Here is a 17,762-nt window from a genome sequence, read left to right as displayed (position 1 = left end):
AACCCATTATGTGCAATGACCAGACTAAGGACCATGGGAGAGGATCTATTAAAGCAAACAGGAGTAGAGGCTGACCGAAAGACGACTCCAACACTGGAGATGGTGTGCAGTAATACTTTTATTGTTGCTGTTACAGAAGGACCCGACACGGTCCGTGTTTCAGCACAATAAAACGCCTACATCAGGGGACTGGTAGTAATTCTAAAAACATAGGAAAATAATATACAAATGTAATGTATATCTAAACACACAATTAGCATATAAGACATAAAAATATTATATATATATATAAAGTAAAAATAATGATATCAATATGATTTTGGAAATTCTATTGCAAGCCTCATATATTGACACTAATTGGATGTTCCACATTATCATAATTTTTACTTTTATATAATGGTTTATTATTTACATATTATATATGTTGCTATGCTTTTTATATTTGTATGCCTGTATTCATGTTATGACGACACATTTTCATTCATATTTACATTTTCTTTTACCTGTTATTTATCTGTTGCCTGTTATGTGGTCTAGATTATCACATGCTAATTGTGTGTTTAGATATAAATGTATTACTGCACACCATTTTCAGTGTTGGATTCATCTTTCGGTCAGCCTCTACTCCTGATTGCTTGGATTTCCTGATGTAGAGGTTCTTCCCTGCCTTCAGGGGGTCTATTAATACATAGATAACTCCCAGTTAATTAGGAATTAAGGCTCAATGGTATTAATTTACTATCAATTCTACATTTAGCAGATGCTTTAAACCAGTGATGGCGAACCTATGGCACGCGTGCCAGAGAGGGCTCACAGAGCCCTCTCCTTTGGCACGCACGCCGTCGCTGGTCCGCCCACTCTCCCTCCCTCCGAGTACCAAGCCGGCCTCCCTCCCTCGCTCTTCCAACCAAACAAGCATCAGGCCGCCCGCCCGTCCTCCCTTCCAGCACCAGGGCCCCACCTCCTCCCCTGAAATTTAAAAAGCGTACCGGGTTAAGGCGGCGTCGGCAGTGGCAACGAAAAGCATGTTCTTCACTCGGCGCACCTTCTCTTCTGTCTCTCAAGCTCTGGTCCCGCCTATGAGGGCGGGACCAGAGCTTGAGAGACAGAAAGGAAGGCACACCGAACGAAGAACACACTTTTCGTTGCCACTGCTGACACCGCCTTAACCCGGTACACTTTTTAAATTTCAGAGGAGGAGAGGGGGCCCTGGTGCTGGGAGGGAGGATGGGCGGCCTGATGCTTGTTTGGTTGGAGGGAGGGCAGGAGGGAGGCCTGATGCTGGGTGCTAGGAGGGAGGAAGGCCTAGTGCTGGGTGGGAGGGAGGCCTGACGCTGGGTGCTGGGAGGGCGGGCGGGAGGGCAGGGGGAGAGGAGGGTGGCTGGACATTTGTGGCTGGAGGGGAGAGGAGGGTTGCTGGACATGGATGGAGGGCAAGAAATTAAAAGAAGGAGGAAGTGACATCAGCCCTAGAGATGGCAGCTTGATTTTAGAGCTCTGCTATCTCCGGAGCAAAATAGGAGCTTCCCCTGCGTTTAATTAAGAAATTTACTCACCCAAACGGCGGAGAAACCATCGGAACGATGGCAGCGAAGAAAAAGTTGGCGAAGTTTAAATTCGGGGCTGATACGCCCAATACGAGTAAAGGATCGAACCTCCGGACACGCGGTGCAAAGATGGCCGCCGAGGAGAGTGAATCCGACCCAGATCCCGAAGAGCAAATGGACAGCGAAACGGAGCTGAGCAAACGGGACTTGGTACGTTGGTTCAAAGATCTTAAAACTGAATTGGTGGCGACTCGGCGAAGTATTCAAACCGCTGTAACGGAGTTGCACGAAGAAATAAAAGAGATTGGTAATCGAGTGGCGGAGAATGAAGAAAAAACGGAGGCAGCAATGGCGGAAGTGAAAGAACTTTGGGGAGCTCTTAGAGCTGAAAAACAAGTAAGAGCAGACTTGGAAATAGCGCTGGAGGATCTGGAAAATCGCACAAGACGGTGCAATTTGAGATTTAGGGGTATCCCCGAAGAAGACCAGTATAAAGATCCAGAAAAGGTAGTGAAGGAAATTTGCTTCTTTTTACTACAGCAAGACTCTAACGGGCAGCAAGAACTGGAGCCCATAGAATTGGAAAGAGCCCACAGAAGCTTAGGGCCACCAAGAGGGGGAATGCCCAGAGACATAGTGGCATGCTTCCATAAATATACTGTTAAAGAGAGAATATGGAGAAAAGCAAGAGAAATGGGGGAAGTAAACTGGAGGTCAGTTAAAGTTAAAATCTTCCAAGATCTAGCAAGGAAAACATTGCAGAAAAGAAGAGACTTTAAAGACATTACTGCTTATCTGCAAAAGGCAGGACTGCGATACCGTTGGTTATTTCCATTTGGATTACAGATTACAGTGGGAAATAATACCAAGCGTCTACACACACATCAAGGAGCGTGGAAACTATTGAGAGAGATGGGATGTACAGATGTTCCCAGAGATGAAGAGGTGAACAGGCAATCTACTAACAATTCGAGGAAGATGGAGCAGAATGGCTGGCAGAAGGCTGGGGAAAAGAAAAAGCGTACACCCCCAAGGGAGGACAGAGAGGAAGATCAGTCAGTAGCAGTTACCTGAATGAGAGCTATACAACTTCTGGATTTGAACTATTCATGTTTTGATTGGAGTTGGTGAGAGACATGGGGAAAGGAATGTTATATGTAGATATTAAAGTGGAAGAGAACAAATGTTAATGATTAGGTTGGAAACGCAGGGGGTTAAGATTCTATGGATAAACATTGGAATGGTCAGGCTCTGGGGAAGGCTAGCTTCCTAAAGGGTAAGACTGGCACGAGACATAGTTTGCCAGTTACAAGGGGGTATAAGGGGGGGGGGGAGGGGGGTTGGGGTTGGGGAAGGGGGGAGTACGAATCGGATCATGGAATGTTAATGGATTAAATAACCCGGGTAAGAGAAGTATTATATTTAGGGAACTGCGGAAATTGAATTGGGATATAGTAATGTTGCAAGAGACACACATTAAACAATGTGATGAATCCCTAATCATGAACAAAGGTTTGGGAAAGGGGTACGCCCTAGCAGACTCCAGGGGAAATAAGACGGGAGGGTTGGTGATTTATGTGAAAGACCACTTGAAGTTTAACAAAGAAGCAGTTTATAAAGATAGAGAGGGAAGATGCTTAGCAATTAAAGGGAATTTGAATGGTCGAAATGTTACACTTATTAATGTATATGCTCCTAATGTGGGGCAGGGAAAATACTTTGAAGCGCTTCGGGAAGAATTGCTCCCTTTTGTGAGGGGAGGAGTGCTGATGGGGGGGGACTTTAATCATTCAGTGGGAACACTGGACCACTCCATTCGGCAGAGAGGAGGGGGCGGATATAACGGGCGACAATTCCACAGATTGATGAGAGAATTGGATTTGATTGATATATGGAGACTGAAACATCCGGGCAGACAACAATTCATGCACTATGCACATGTACAGGGAACATATGCGAGAATTGATGCTATTTGGGGGAACAGGAATGAGTGGGGGGAAGTGCGAGAAGCAGAAATTGAAAACATTCATGCCTCTGATCATGCACCGGTATGGGTGAAGCTAGATGGGTTAGGGGAGCAGAAGGGAAGTCAAATTTGGAGATTAAATGAATCCCTCTTGGACAAGGTCGAAGACTGTCAAGAAATAAGATCCACTATTAAAGAGTATCTAGAACTAAACGATACAGGGGAAGTGTCAGAGGGGATATTCTGGGATGCACTTAAAGCGGTGGTGAGGGGGGTGCTCATACGTAAAGGAACATACCTGAAAAAGAAGAGGGCAGCTCATGAGATGGAAGTAAGGCATAACTTGGCGAGACTAGAAGCACTACACCAGAGGGAGGGTAAACCCCAGCAGCTTCTGGAGCTTAAAAAGTGGAGGGGAGAGCTGCAAAAAATTCAGCTGAGAGCAATGGAGTTCCAGAGACAGTTACTACAACAGAGATTCTTTGAATTCAGCAATAAAGCGGGTGCTATGCTAGCCAGAGGGCTAAGGGATAGAAGGGTTCGAAACACGGTTACTAAAATAAAAGGGCCAAAAGACTCAATGCTTCACCAGGATGGGGAAATTAGAGAGCAATTTGTAAAATTCTATAAGACTTTATATAGCAAGGAATCTAAAGCCTCCAAAGGGGAAATTAGAGAATATCTACAGAATCTGGGACTGCGGAGGGTAACGGCCCAACAGAGGGAGAAAATTGAAGCTACGGTGACCTTAGAGGAAGTAGTAAAAGTTATCAAAGGGCTGAAAGGGGGGAAATCCCCTGGGACGGATGGGTTCACGGCCAAATATTATAAGCTCTTTCATCAAGAGCTAGGGCCACTACTGGTAAGATTGGGCAATGCTTGTTTTGTAGAAAAGGGTGTACCGCCAAGCATGCATGAAGCCGGAATATCGGTGCTCCTAAAACCTGGGAGAGATCCAACATTATGTGGCTCCTACCGCCCGATATCCTTGCTGAATGTAGACGTAAAAATTTTGGCCAAGCTTATGGCAGATAGATTGAGTGAGATTTTGCCTTCTCTTATTCATGAAGATCAATCTGGCTTTATACGTCAAAGACAAGTGGCAAATAACATTAGACGAACTCTTAATTTGATTTGGGGAGCGCAGACAAGGGGGGATTCCATGACACTTCTCACAATAGACGCGGAAAAGGCATTCGATAGAGTGGAATGGGATTACCTATGGGAAGTAATGTTAGAAATGGGGCTGGGAAGACCTTTTGTGGGGTGGGTGAAAGGGCTATATGAGCAGCCAGTAGCAAGAATTAAGGTCAACGGGGGATGGTCAGACATATTTAATATACAAAGAGGAACTAGACAGGGGTGCCCCCTCTCCCCGTTATTGTTTGCTATTTCTATTGAGCCTTTAGCTCAACAAATTCGGGAGCTTAAAGACGTGAAAGGAGTTCGGATGGGAGGGCAAGAACACAAGTTAGCCCTATTTGCAGATGATCTATTATTCTATATAGGTTCCCCAGGGAATACCCTACCAGTGCTTATTAGAGAATTAAACATGTTTGGAAGAATGTCCGGGTTTAAAGTAAATTTTGACAAATCGGAACTCATGGGGATAATAGCAACAGAGCAGGAGGTGGAACAAATGAAAAGATCCGGGTTCCGTTGGACCGACAGAAGTTTTCGGTACCTAGGTATACATATTCCAAGTGATCTTAATACACTGTATCAGTTAAATTATGTACCACTAATAGCGGCAATCAGGAGAGATTTAATCCACTGGAAAAAAGGATGGTTATCGTGGTGGGGCCGCATAGCGGCGGTAAAAATGAATATATTACCAAGGTTGCTCTTCCTCTTTCAGACTCTACCAATTGCTGTCCCTAAGGTAAAATTATGTATAATCATACCTGATAATTTTCTTTCCATTAATCATAGCTGATCAATCCATAGACAGGTGGTTGTGTCCATCTACCAGCAGGTGGAGATAGAGAGCAAACTTTTGCCTCCCTATATGTGGTCATGTGCTGCCGGAAACTCCTCAGTATGTCGATATCAAAGCTCCATCCGCAGGACTCAGCACTTAGAGAATTACACCCACGAAGGGACACTCTGCCCAGCTCACCACCGCCGAAACGGGGGAGGGGAATTAACCCAGCTCATCCCCACACAAGTGGGGGAGGGGAATCCGTCCAGCTCATCCCCGCGGAGCGGGGGGAGGGACACCACACCCGCCGATGCGGGGGGATCTGGCTTATCCTGCAACCGCAACCGCGGGAGGAGCTGACTGACCCTAACACCGCCGAAGCGGGAGGGGTACAAAGCTGCCCTACAGCCGCACGAAGCGGGAGGGAGTGCCGGCAGAATTTTAAGTCTCAATCCAGCCCCGTAAAACGGAGGGGAGAGGAATGCAGCAGCTCACTGTAACACAAACTCGTCTTAACTCTTGAAGAATCCAAGTGAAAAAACTTGAACACAAAGTCTTTCTGAAGTAACTGAAGACTAAACTTGAACCTGAAATGCAACCAGAATAAAAACAGTACAGATATCTGGGAGGGGCTATGGATTGATCAGCTATGATTAATGGAAAGAAAATTATCAGGTATGATTATACATAATTTTACCTTCCATATCATCAAGCTGATCAATCCATAGACTGGTGGGATGTACCGAAGCAGTACTCACCCAGGGCGGGACATTGAAATCCCTGACCTCAACACTGAAGCTCCAAACCGGGCCTCCGCCCGTGCAGCCACAGTCAAACGGTAATGCTTGGAGAATGTATGAGCCGAAGCCCAAGTTGCCGCCTTGCATATCTCTTCCAAGGAGACGGATCCGGCCTCTGCCATCGAGGCCGCCTGAGCTCTCGTGGAGTGAGCCTTCAGCTGGATAGGCGGCACCTTCCCCGCGGCCACATAAGCCGCTGCAATGGCTTCCTTGACCCATCTTGCCACTGTAGGCTTAGCAGCCTGCAGACCCTTACGAGGACCTGCAAACAGGACAAACAGATGATCCGATTTCCGGAAATCATTGGTCACTTCCAAGTATCTGATGATGACTCGTCTCACATCCAGATATTTAAGAGCAGAGTACTCCTCTGGGTAGTCCTCCCTACGAAAGGAAGGGAGACAGAGCTGCTGATTCACATGGAAGCGAGAAACAATCTTGGGCAGGAAGGAAGGCACTGTGCGAATAGTCACTCCTGCCTCAGTGAACTGCAGAAAAGGCTCTCGACATGAGAGCGCCTGGAGCTCGGAAACTCTTCTGGCTGAAGTGATAGCCACCAAAAAGACTGCTTTCAACGTCAGGTCTTTCAGAGATGCCCTCGACAAGGGTTCAAAAGGCGGCTTCTGCAATGCTCTTAGCACCAGGTTGAGATTCCACGCAGGCACCACTGAGTGCAGAGGAGGGCGCAGGTGATTAACTCCCTTGAGAAAGCGCACCACATCTGGCTGCGAAGCCAAGGAAGCACCCTTCAGGCGGCCCCTGAAGCAAGCCAGAGCCGCTACCTGGACTTTAAGGGAACTGAGCGACAGGCCTTTCTCCAGACCTTCTTGCAGGAACGCCAACACTGAAGAAATTGGAGCAGTGAAGGGAGAAAGTGAGCCTGCTTCACACCACGCTGCAAAGATACGCCAAACCCTGGCGTAAGCAGTAGAAGTAGAGCGTTTCCTCGCTCTCAGCATAGTGGCGATGACCTTGTCTGAGAAGCCCTTCTTCCTCAGACGCTGCCGCTCAATAGCCAGGCCGTAAGACCAAAGGGGGAGGGATCCTCCATCACCACGGGACCCTGATGTAACAGGCCCTGCTCCACTGACAGCCGCAGAGGATCGTCGACTGAGAGCCTGATCAAGTCCGCATACCAGGGACGCCTGGGCCAATCCGGACCCACCAGAATTACCCTGCCGGGATGCTTTGCCACCCGGTCTAGCACCCTGCCCAACATGGGCCAGGGCGGGAACACATAGAGAAGCTCTTGTGTCGGCCACTGTTGGAGAAGAGCATCTACTCCCAGGGATCGAGGGTCCCGTCCTCTGCTGAAAAAGCGCGGCACTTGGCAATTGGCCGATGACGCCATCAGATCTAGGCTCGGCTGGCCCCAGCGCTTCGTGATTTCCAAGAACGCCTGAGCAGATAGCTGCCACTCTCCGGGCTCCAAGGTATGGCGACTGAGAAAGTCCGCCTTGACATTCATGACTCCGGCAATGTGGGCCGCTGAAAGCTGCTCCAGGTTCACTTCCGCCCACTGGCAAAGATTCATAGCCTCCTTGGCTAGAGGGGCGCTCTTGGTACCTCCCTGGCGGTTGACATAGGCCACAGCCGTGGCATTGTCCGACAGGACCCGTACAGGCTTCAACACCAGTACCGGGATGAACTCCAAAAGCGCCAACCGAATGGCTCTGAGTTCCAGGAGGTTGATAGACCACTTTGCCTCTGCAGGAGACCAGAGTCCCTGCGCTGTCCTTCCCAAGCAGTGGGCTCCCCAGCCACACAACGAGGCGTCCGTCGTGACGACAATCCACTCTGGGGTCACCAGAGGCATTCCCGCAGACAACTTGTCTGTCTGCATCCACCAGCTCAGCGCCTTGCGCACTGCTGGGTCCAAGGGAAGGCGCACAGCATAATCCTCCGACATCGGAGTCCAGCGCTGCAGCAAAGAGTGTTGAAGCGGTCTCATATGAGCCCTGGCCCAGGGCACAACTTCCATCGTGGCCGTCATAGAGCCCAACAGCTGCACATAGTCCCAAGCCCGAAGGGGAGAGGCTACTAGGAACTGGTCCACCTGAGCCTGAAGTTTGACAATCCGATTGTCTGGCAGGAACACTCTGCCCACTTGGGTGTCGAATCGAACTCCCAGGTACTCCAGGGACTGAGTTGGGCGCAGCTGGCTCTTCTCCCAGTTGATGATCCATCCCAGGGAGCTCAAAAGAGCAACTACCCGGTCCACAGCTTTGCCGCACTCTGCATAAGAGGGGGCTCGGATCAACCAGTCGTCCAGATAAGGATGGACTTGTACCCCTTCCTTTCGTAGGAAGGCCGCGATGACCACCATTACTTTGGAAAAGGTCCGCGGAGCAGTAGCCAACCCGAACGGGAGGGCTCTGAACTGGAAGTGTCGGCCCAGGACTGCAAAACGCAGAAAGCGTTGATGAGGAGGCCAGATGGGAATATGCAGGTACGCTTCCTTGATGTCCAAGGATGCCAGGAACTCTCCTGCCTTCACTGCCGCTATAACAGAGCGGAGAGTCTCCATGCGAAAGTGCCGCACTTTCAAGGCCCGATTGACCCCTTTGAGGTCGAGGATAGGCCGGACAGAACCTCCTTTCTTTGGTACCACAAAGTAAATGGAGTAACGCCCCTTGCCAAGCTGACTTTCCGGCACCGGAACGACCGCGCCCAGGCGGATCAGATTGTCCAAGGTCTGCTGCACTGCCACAGCTTTGACCGGAGACTTGCAGGGAGAGAGTACAAACCCGTCTTTTAAGGGTCGGCAGAATTCTAGCTTGTAGCCATCTCTGATGACTTCCAGCACCCACGCGTCTGAAGTTATTGTGGTCCACTCGCCCAGAAACGAGGACAGCCGTCCTCCAATCTGCACTGGGGCGTGGACCAAGACCCCGTCATTGGGTACGAGACCCTGGGGGAGGACCGGAGGGAGCACCTCCGGGACGGCGGTCTCTGCGAAAGGAATGCTGCTTGGGGGAGAAATTCCTCTTGAAGGAAGAGGGGGCAGAGCCCGACTTGCCCGGGCGGTACCGACGGGCTTCCTGCAACCGTCCTCTGAAGGTACCGGGACGAGTACTAGCCCGAGCCCTGACCTCTGGTAACTTCTTGCCCTTAGACGTGCCGAGATCGGTCACGATTTTGTCCAGTTCGACCCCAAAGAGCAGCTTGCCTTTAAAAGGCAACCTAGCCAGGCGGGATTTAGAGGCGTGGTCAGCAGACCAATGTTTCAGCCAAAGCCACCGCCGCGCAGAGATTGTCTGAGCCATGCCTTTCGCTGAGGCCCTCAAGACATCATACAGCAAGTCTGCCAAATAGGCTAAGCCCGATTCCAGGGCCGGCCAATCAGCCCTCAAGGAATGATCCGAGGGGGAAGCCCGCTGCACCATAGTCAGGCACGCCCTGGCCACATAGGAGCCGCAAACTGAGGCCTGCAAATTTAAAGCAGCCGCCTCAAAGGACGACCTTAAGGCCGCCTCCAATCTTCTGTCTTGGGCGTCCTTTAGGGCTGTGCCACCTTCCACCGGCAACGCCGTTTTCTTAGTCACCGCAGTGATTAAAGAATCCACGGTAGGCCACAGATAGGCCTCACGTTCACTCACAGCCAAAGGATAGAGGCGGGACATAGCCCTAGCCACTTTAAGGCTCGCTTCTGGGACATCCCATTGAGCCGAAATTAAGGTGTGCATGGCATCATGCACGTGGAAGGTTCTAGGCAGGCGCTTCGTCCCCAGCATAATGGCAGAGCCAACAGGGGCTGAGGGAGAGACGTCCTCCGGAGAGGAAATCTTCAAAGTGTCCATGGCCTGTAACAACAGGTTGGGCAAATCCTCTGGGCTAAAAAGCCGCGCTGCAGAGGGGTCATCCGCTCCATCCGAGCGGGGATCCGTCTCCTCCAAGGAATCCGCAAAGGACCGTTGGGAGACCTCAGACACGCTGCCCTCATCTACATCGGAGGAGACAAATTCCTCCAAGGCCTGGGAATCAACCCGAGGGCGTTTACCTCTGGGAACCTCAACCTCTTTACCAGACGAGGGAGCAGGGGCAGCGTTGTGCATGAGGAAGGCCTGATGCAGCAGCAAAACAAACTCGGGGGAGAAACCCCCCAGACTGTGTACTTCCGCAGTCTGGGCAACAGCCCTAGACGCACCCTCAACCGGCGCTCGCAACAGCGGGGGAGAGACATGCTGCGCATCCAAAATGGCGTCCGCATTAATGTCTCCAACCTCAAGGGCGGCCCACGAAGAAGCCGTCCGAGCCGCGTGGCCGTCCAAGATGGCGGAGGAAGGACCGGGACATTCATCGGTCACGAAACTGTCCCCCAACAAGGGCGAATCAGGCTTGAAGACCCCCGCATCCCCTCTAGAAGCGCTCAAGCGACCCGGGGAGCGACCCTTCGCGCCCTCGCCCTCCGACGCCATAGCCACGAGGAGAAGAATCGGGGAACCCCCTGCCCGCTATAGAAAGGTAAAAATTACCTGCTGTCCGCTCCGAGTTGTAACGACCTGGTGTCCCAGTGAGTAGCTGCAATAGACGCTTAAATAAACGTCGAAATAAACGCCTTTAAGGACGTTCAAAATTTTTTTTTTTTTTTTTTTTTAACGGAGCCAGCGGGAGGGGGGAGAAAAGGAGGGACCTGGCACCACCAGGTTTGCACTTGCTCAAAAGAGCCCTCAACCCCAGGCACTCAACAAAACCTAAAAATTAGGCTTGGAGGCCTAGCCAGAGCTGCTGCTGTGTGTGACCACCACCTGCTGAGATAGAGAACATACTGGAGGAGTTTCCGGCAGCACATGACCACATATAGGGAAGCAAAAGTTTGCTCTCTATCTCCACCTGCTGGTAGATGGACACAACCACCAGTCTATGGATTGATCAGCTTGATGATATGGAAGAGGGAGTTACAGAAAATACAAGCAGAGGTGGGGGAGTTTGTATGGGGAGGACACCCAGCTCGACTATCAAAGAAAATAATGTGGAAGACGGTAGAACAGGGAGGAAGAGGCATGCCAAATATTAGATGGTATTATTGGGCGGCACAACTTAGGCAAATTGGGGCTTGGAGTAGTGTGGACTTGTCGCCCGTAACGAGATTTGAGCAGATCTATGTCCAGGAGGGCAATCTGGATGCATTGCTGTGGGGTTCGGCCCCGGACAACATGTATAGATCCTTGACCCTAAATCCATTTATTTCCCACTTACTTACAATATGGGGGAAACTTAAAAAGAACATGAGGGGTACGCAGACCCGCTCCACTTATGCCTGGATAACTCAAGAACCAGGATTCCCTGGTGGGTGGGAGAATAATACATTTGCAAGGTGGTTTGATAAGGGGCTGATAAGATTTCGAGAACTCATGGAGGAGGGGAATCTTAAGAGCTTTGAAAAGTTACAACAAGAATATAATCTTCCACAGACTGACCTATATGCATACTTACAAGTAAAGAATTACATGAGCAAGGAAAAGTGGTTTAAAGATAAAGGGTTGGAGGGCGAGAAGTTTGAAAATTTATGGGGAAGAATAGGAGAGGGTGGGAAAGGAATCACAAAGCTATATGAACATATAAGGGGCTCTGAGATGGTAAAGCTTCCTTATATGAAGGCTTGGGAACAAGATCTTAAAATGGAAATTAATGAGGGACAATGGAGGAATATTTGCAAAGAGGTGAAAAAGGCATCAGTGTGTGTCCTAATTAAAGAAAATGCCTATAAGGTCTTGAGTCGCTGGTATTTTACTCCAGACCGAATAAAAGCTATGTATCCTAATGCCTCGGATACCTGTTGGAGGTGTGAGGAGGGGAAAGGAACATATTTTCATATCTGGTGGGAATGCCCGAAGATACAGATATACTGGGAGTTATTTACTGGTTATATATCACTAGCGGTAGGATTTCAATATTCTTGCGAACCCCAATGGTGTTTACTAGGATTGGGAAAAAAGGGAAGGAAGAAATGGCAAAATAGAATTACACGAATGGGCCTGGCGGCAGCAAAAACAACCATAGCATTGAAATGGAAGCAGAAGCTGGGCCCTACAGGGCAAGATTGGAAGGGTAAACTTCAGTTAATGATGGGGTTGGAAAAATTAACGGATAGACGTAGGGGACACTATAACCCGAATGCAGAAGAGTGGCTACACTTAGCTGAAATATGGAAAGATGATTAAAGGAGCAATAAACTTGGGGTACAAGATGAGGACGGGGAAGGGAGGGGGGGAGGGAGAGTTGGGAAGCTGGAGGGAGGGGGATTGGGAGCTCAGGGGGGGTGGGAGGGGGGAGGGGGGGGGAAAAAAAAAAAAAAACTTGATTGTGAAATTTCTTGAATGTTGCTATTTTTGAAATTTTTAAGGAGTATTTGACTCCAGATGTTGTTATTTTGATGTTAATAAAAACTTTTATAAATTAAAAAAAAAAAAAAAATTAAGAAGAAAGGAGGAAAGTAAAGAAATAAATGGAAAGGAAGCCCTGGAAACAGAGTTAAGAGAACAGATAGAGAGCAGCAGAATCAGCGACTAGAACCAATATGGATAGAAAACAAAATCACCAGACAAAGGTAGAAAAAATCATTTTATTTTCATTTTAGTGTTTGGAATATGTCCAATTTGAGAATTTACATCTGCTGTCTTATTTTGCACTGGGTATACTGGAGCTGTAACAGCTTATAGAAATGATTTATAATGAAAGAAAATCACGTTATTTTTTTCTCCTATACTAGTATAATATTTTCAATGATGTCTGTTTATATGCGCCATGGCTGGTGTAAGGGGTGTGGCTATCATAGGGGTGGAGTCATATGTGGTGACCCCGCCCATAATGAGCACCGGCACTTTACGATAAATAGATTTTGGGTTGCTGTTTGGGCACTCGGTCTCTGAAAGGTTCGCCATCACTGCTTTAGACTGTTCACAAACTTATAATACAAGGGTAAATTAGTTCTTACCAGTGTTGTATAGTAACTATGTAAATGTAACTAGTTACTGTACTTAAGTAAAAGTTGTGCTACTTTTACTTATAAAGAAGTACGGGAAAAATTTGTTACTATTACTTCGGTAAAAGTAATAATTTTACCAATTTTTACTACTTTTACCTAGTTACTTCTGATGCTTGCAGTTAAAAGTAAAAAAAAAAAAAAAGTGGTAGAGACATCTAAATACTGATTCCTCAGTAAGCCAAATGAAACAGCAAAACTTAGAACTGAATTTTGCAACTGCAAGCACAGAAACATAAAAACATGACAGCAGATAAGAGCCAAATGGCCCATCCAGTCTGCCCATCCACTGCAAATCACTATCTGCGCACCTGGAGTATTGTGTTCAGTACTGGTCTCCGTATCTCAAAAAAGATATAGTAGAATTGGAAAAGGTACAGCGAAGGGCGACGAAAATGATAGTGGGGATGGGACGACTTTCCTATGAAGAGAGGCTGAGAAGGCTAGGGCTTTTTAGCTTGGAGAAGAGACGGCTGAGGGGAGATATGATAGAAGTGTATAAAATAATGAGTGGAATGGATCGGGTGGATGTGAAGCGACTGTTCACGCTACCCAAAAATACTAGGACTAGAGGGCATGAGTTGAAGCTACAGTGTGGTAAATTCAAAACGAATCGGAGAAAATTTTTCTTCACCCAACGTGTAATTAGACTCTGGAATTCGTTGCCGGAGAACGTGGTACGGGCGGTTAGCTTGACGGAGTTTAAAAAGGGGTTAGATAGATTCCTAAAGGACAAGTCCATAGACCGCTATTAAATGGACTTGGAAAAATTCCGCATTTTTAGGTATAACTTGTCTGGAATGTTTTTACGTTTGGGGAGCGTGCCAGGTGCCCTTGACCTGGATTGGCCACTGTCGGTGACAGGATGCTGGGCTAGATGGACCTTTGGTCTTTCCCAGTATGGCACTACTTATGTACTTTCTCTAAGAGATCCCCATGTGCCTGTTCCACGCTTTCTTAAATTCAGACACAGTTCTCGTCTCCACCGGAAGGCAATTCTGCTTCCCTCAATCTGTGCTGTTTCTTGAGCCTCCAGACTACTTACCATTTCTTTTCTGTCCACCTTTCTTCTTCACTTCGTGCCCTATAGCCATCTTTCATATTCAACTTTCTTCATTTTTTCTTCCTCCTCAAATCTGTAATTTCTTCCTGTCCTTTCTCCTCCCCACTATGAGCACCATCTCTTTCCTTCTCTCTTCCCTTCCCCTCCCCATCACATCCCTTCTTTGTTTGTTTGTTCCAACCCCTATTCCAGGTCCTGGCATCTCTGCCTGCCTCTCTTCCACACACCCCACCCCCCCCCCCGACCTCCAACATCTCTTACTCTCCCCATCCACATGATCTGCATCTCTACCTTTCCTCTTATCCCCTCCTGAACTCAAGCTTGCCTCTATACAACCCAAATCACAAATAGAAAAAAGAAAAACAACGATCAATAACCCCCCACCCCAGCCACCCTCTACCCTTCCAACCCCAACAATACCTGGCTTCTATTACCCCAAGGAACCCTAAACCACCCTGTTAAAATGTCCATGGGTACAAAATGCAACCTGCTCTGTATGCCCTAGCAGGGGAAAAATATGCCTTATGAAGCACTGTTATGATTTTTTTTAATCTGTTGATAATTAATAAGTCCTCTCAGAAGACGTGCTTGAGGCAGGAATACATAGGAACAAGTTTTTCCAGTTTCGGCCAGCACTTTAACTTGTTTTTCAAAAAAAAAAATAAAAAATCAGAACATTGTCTGCATCACTCGAACATAAATAACTGTCCAATTCATTAACAATAGCCTTCAAATGAGGCATAGTTCCATAAAAGTTTTTCATAGAACTGCTAACATCCATTTTTATTCTTTTTGAGAGGGGATCTTCCACAGATGGGAGCCTTTCTGGGAATTGTGGAAGATCACAAGTCGTTGATGTTGAGGGAACTGAGCCTTCCATTTCAATCTGGTTTTGGTGCAACCTTCTCAAAGATTCGGTTGCCTGCGTTTTAACATCTTCTGGAAAGATAACTGTATTGTCTTTCAGACGTGGATGTATAAAAGAACTAAAACTGTATACTGGATGAACAAGAAAATAAGGGTCAATTAAGTGCTGGAAATGCTGCTAGGATTAATCTGTTGCAGTAACAGTAATATTCTTGAGAAACTGGGCATGTAATAAAAGGACACTGCAGATGGTAGGAGTCTAATCAGCAGACAAGACTCTTGTTGCCAGATCAACAGCAGACAAGACACAATGTCATTTAATAGTGTTTCATTTAAATCCAAAAGCAGCTTCTGCAGTTTTATTTATCTAAAATGTACAGCCAGCACCACTGAACACATGCTGCTTCTCTCTAGCTAGATCCCTTGCTGTAGTGTGCCCACAGGAACAGGAAGTTCCATCAGTGGAGGCGGGATGCTACAGAGAAGCAGTATGTGCTTAGGTGCTGACTGTACAGGCAAGTTCAGAGGGCTGCCAGGTGGGGGGAGAATGAAATACCAGAGTGCATGGGGGGGGGGGGGGGGGGGGGACAGCATAAGACAAAAATATGCTGCAAGAAGGAAATAGAGACAGCGAGTGAGTGAGAAGCAGGAAGCTTAATATCATTACTAGGGTTACCATATTTGTCCTAAGGAAAAAAAAAAAAAGGACACATGCCCCAACCCCCGCACCACCACCCCTATCACACCCCCTAAAGGTGTCCTATCCACTAGGGAACTACAGTAAGCTAAGAGGGGAGGGGAGGATAGGACACCCTTAGGCCCGTCTGTCCGCCAGCCTGGTCTTTCATCCGCAAATCCGGACAAATGGGCAATCTGGCAAAACCCGCCCATATGCCTGGCCGAGTCCTCAAAAAGGACATGTCCAGGTAAAACTACACATATGGTAACCCTAACCATTACCACGTTAAAATTATACGTGTGCGGCCCTATTGTTTAGGCATCTCAAACAGTCTCTACAGATTTATCTAAGCCACTGCATCCAGTATGGGCCCAATCCAATTTCTCTAGTACTTTAAACATATAGGACCAACAGACCTTGTCAAACACTTTCTCTGCATCAACAGACACTGAGAAGTCTCATACTCACAGGAAATCAAATTTAGTACTTTAATATTGTCCACCACTAATCTACCTGGGACAAATCCTGCTAGTCACTATGAATAAGGTCAGACAAGATTAACGATATCCTATTTGCTAGCACGTTGGTGAATAGTTTAAAATCAATACCTAGACGGGATATAGACCAATATGCGACACACACTAATGGGTCTTTCCCTTCTTTGGAGAGAATAGTAACCCCCCCCTCCCCCCAAGAGCTCACCATCAATTCCAGAAGCATTAAATAGATTAGTTAGCGGATTAACTAAATAATTTTAAATAAATACCCTATGAAATTTAGCTGTGTAGCCATCCATTCCAGGTGCCTTACCAATTTTCAATTCCTTCATAACTTGGAACATTTCTTCTGGGCATATATGAGATTCTAGTTTACCCTCAGATTCCTCCGAAAGCTTTAGCAAATGCACTTCTTGAAGGAAGAGCCCATATCTGCCTCAGAGGCATTATATTCAAAGGTATAAAGTTCTTGATTCCACAAATCTTATGGCTTCCCCTGATAGTAATTCCTTCCCTTGTTTGTCCCTAATTTTCTAATTATTATTTTTACACTGCCAGCTTTTAAGACTACATGCCATAATACGAAAACCTTTTTTTACCCAATTCAAAGAAGTTCTGTTCCTCCATCTGTAACGATCTTAATCATCCCCTTGCAGCCTCCAATTCCCTAAGGTCTGGGTCCTTCTTGTCCCTGCTTGCTGGCATTCTTCTAAATCCCTAACAGAACTTTCTTAGTTTGACTTCTAGTTTTGGGGTTTTTTTTGTTTATGGGTTGAAATTAGAGAGTTGCACGGGGACAGAAATCTTACCCATCCCCGCCCATCCCTGCTGGAATCTTACCCGTCCCCACCGGAATTTTACCCATCCCCGCAAAAATTTAACCCATCCCAACCCGTCCCCACAAGAATTTAACCCATCCCCACCCATCCCCGTAAAATTTAATGGTACATAAAAGAAAATTCCAGTCAGCTCCCTCAGTCTGTCTCTGGATTTGAGCCACAGCACTGTAGGCAAGGAAGGACCGGAAGTTGGAACTTGGAACACTCTGGTGTGCACATGTAAGATTTGTCTCTGATTCACTGGCATTGTGTGCTGAGAGGTCGCCACATGCACGCGCCAGTAGGTCAGGTGACATCTGATTCTCGTGCCTGTGTCAGAGCTGAGGTCTGTGCACCAGCCTGGGAGCAAAGAGGATTAATAGTAAAATAGTAAGTGACAGCAAATAGACCTCAACGGTCCATTCACTCTGCCCAATAGTCGCACTCATTATCAATTCATGATTAAATCAACGAGTGTGATATTATATACTTGATTATGGTCTTTCCTTCGTATTTCTGGAACAAAGACCACAGAAGTCTATCTGGCTCTATCTTTAAGTTACAACTACTGGAATTGCCATTGATTGAAGCCCACTCCAGTCTATTCGTCTTCTGGATC

At 47.3% G+C, this 17,762-nt stretch overlaps 1 protein-coding gene across 1 annotated transcript in view; it reads right to left on the bottom strand.

Moving 5' to 3' along the window:
- The window catches only part of LOC115459060 (midasin-like), a gene marked incomplete at both ends in the record, with an annotated part of 142,006 nt that overhangs the window by 40,953 nt on the left and 83,291 nt on the right, over positions 1 to 17,762 (bottom strand). The gene's annotated exons all lie outside the window — the stretch shown is intronic.

Source organism: Microcaecilia unicolor, unplaced genomic scaffold (assembly GCF_901765095.1).
Source record: "Microcaecilia unicolor unplaced genomic scaffold, aMicUni1.1, whole genome shotgun sequence".
Classification (NCBI taxonomy): domain Eukaryota; kingdom Metazoa; phylum Chordata; class Amphibia; order Gymnophiona; family Siphonopidae; genus Microcaecilia; species Microcaecilia unicolor.
Note: the sequence above shows the minus strand (reverse complement) of the source record. Positions and strands in the feature narration are given on the sequence as shown.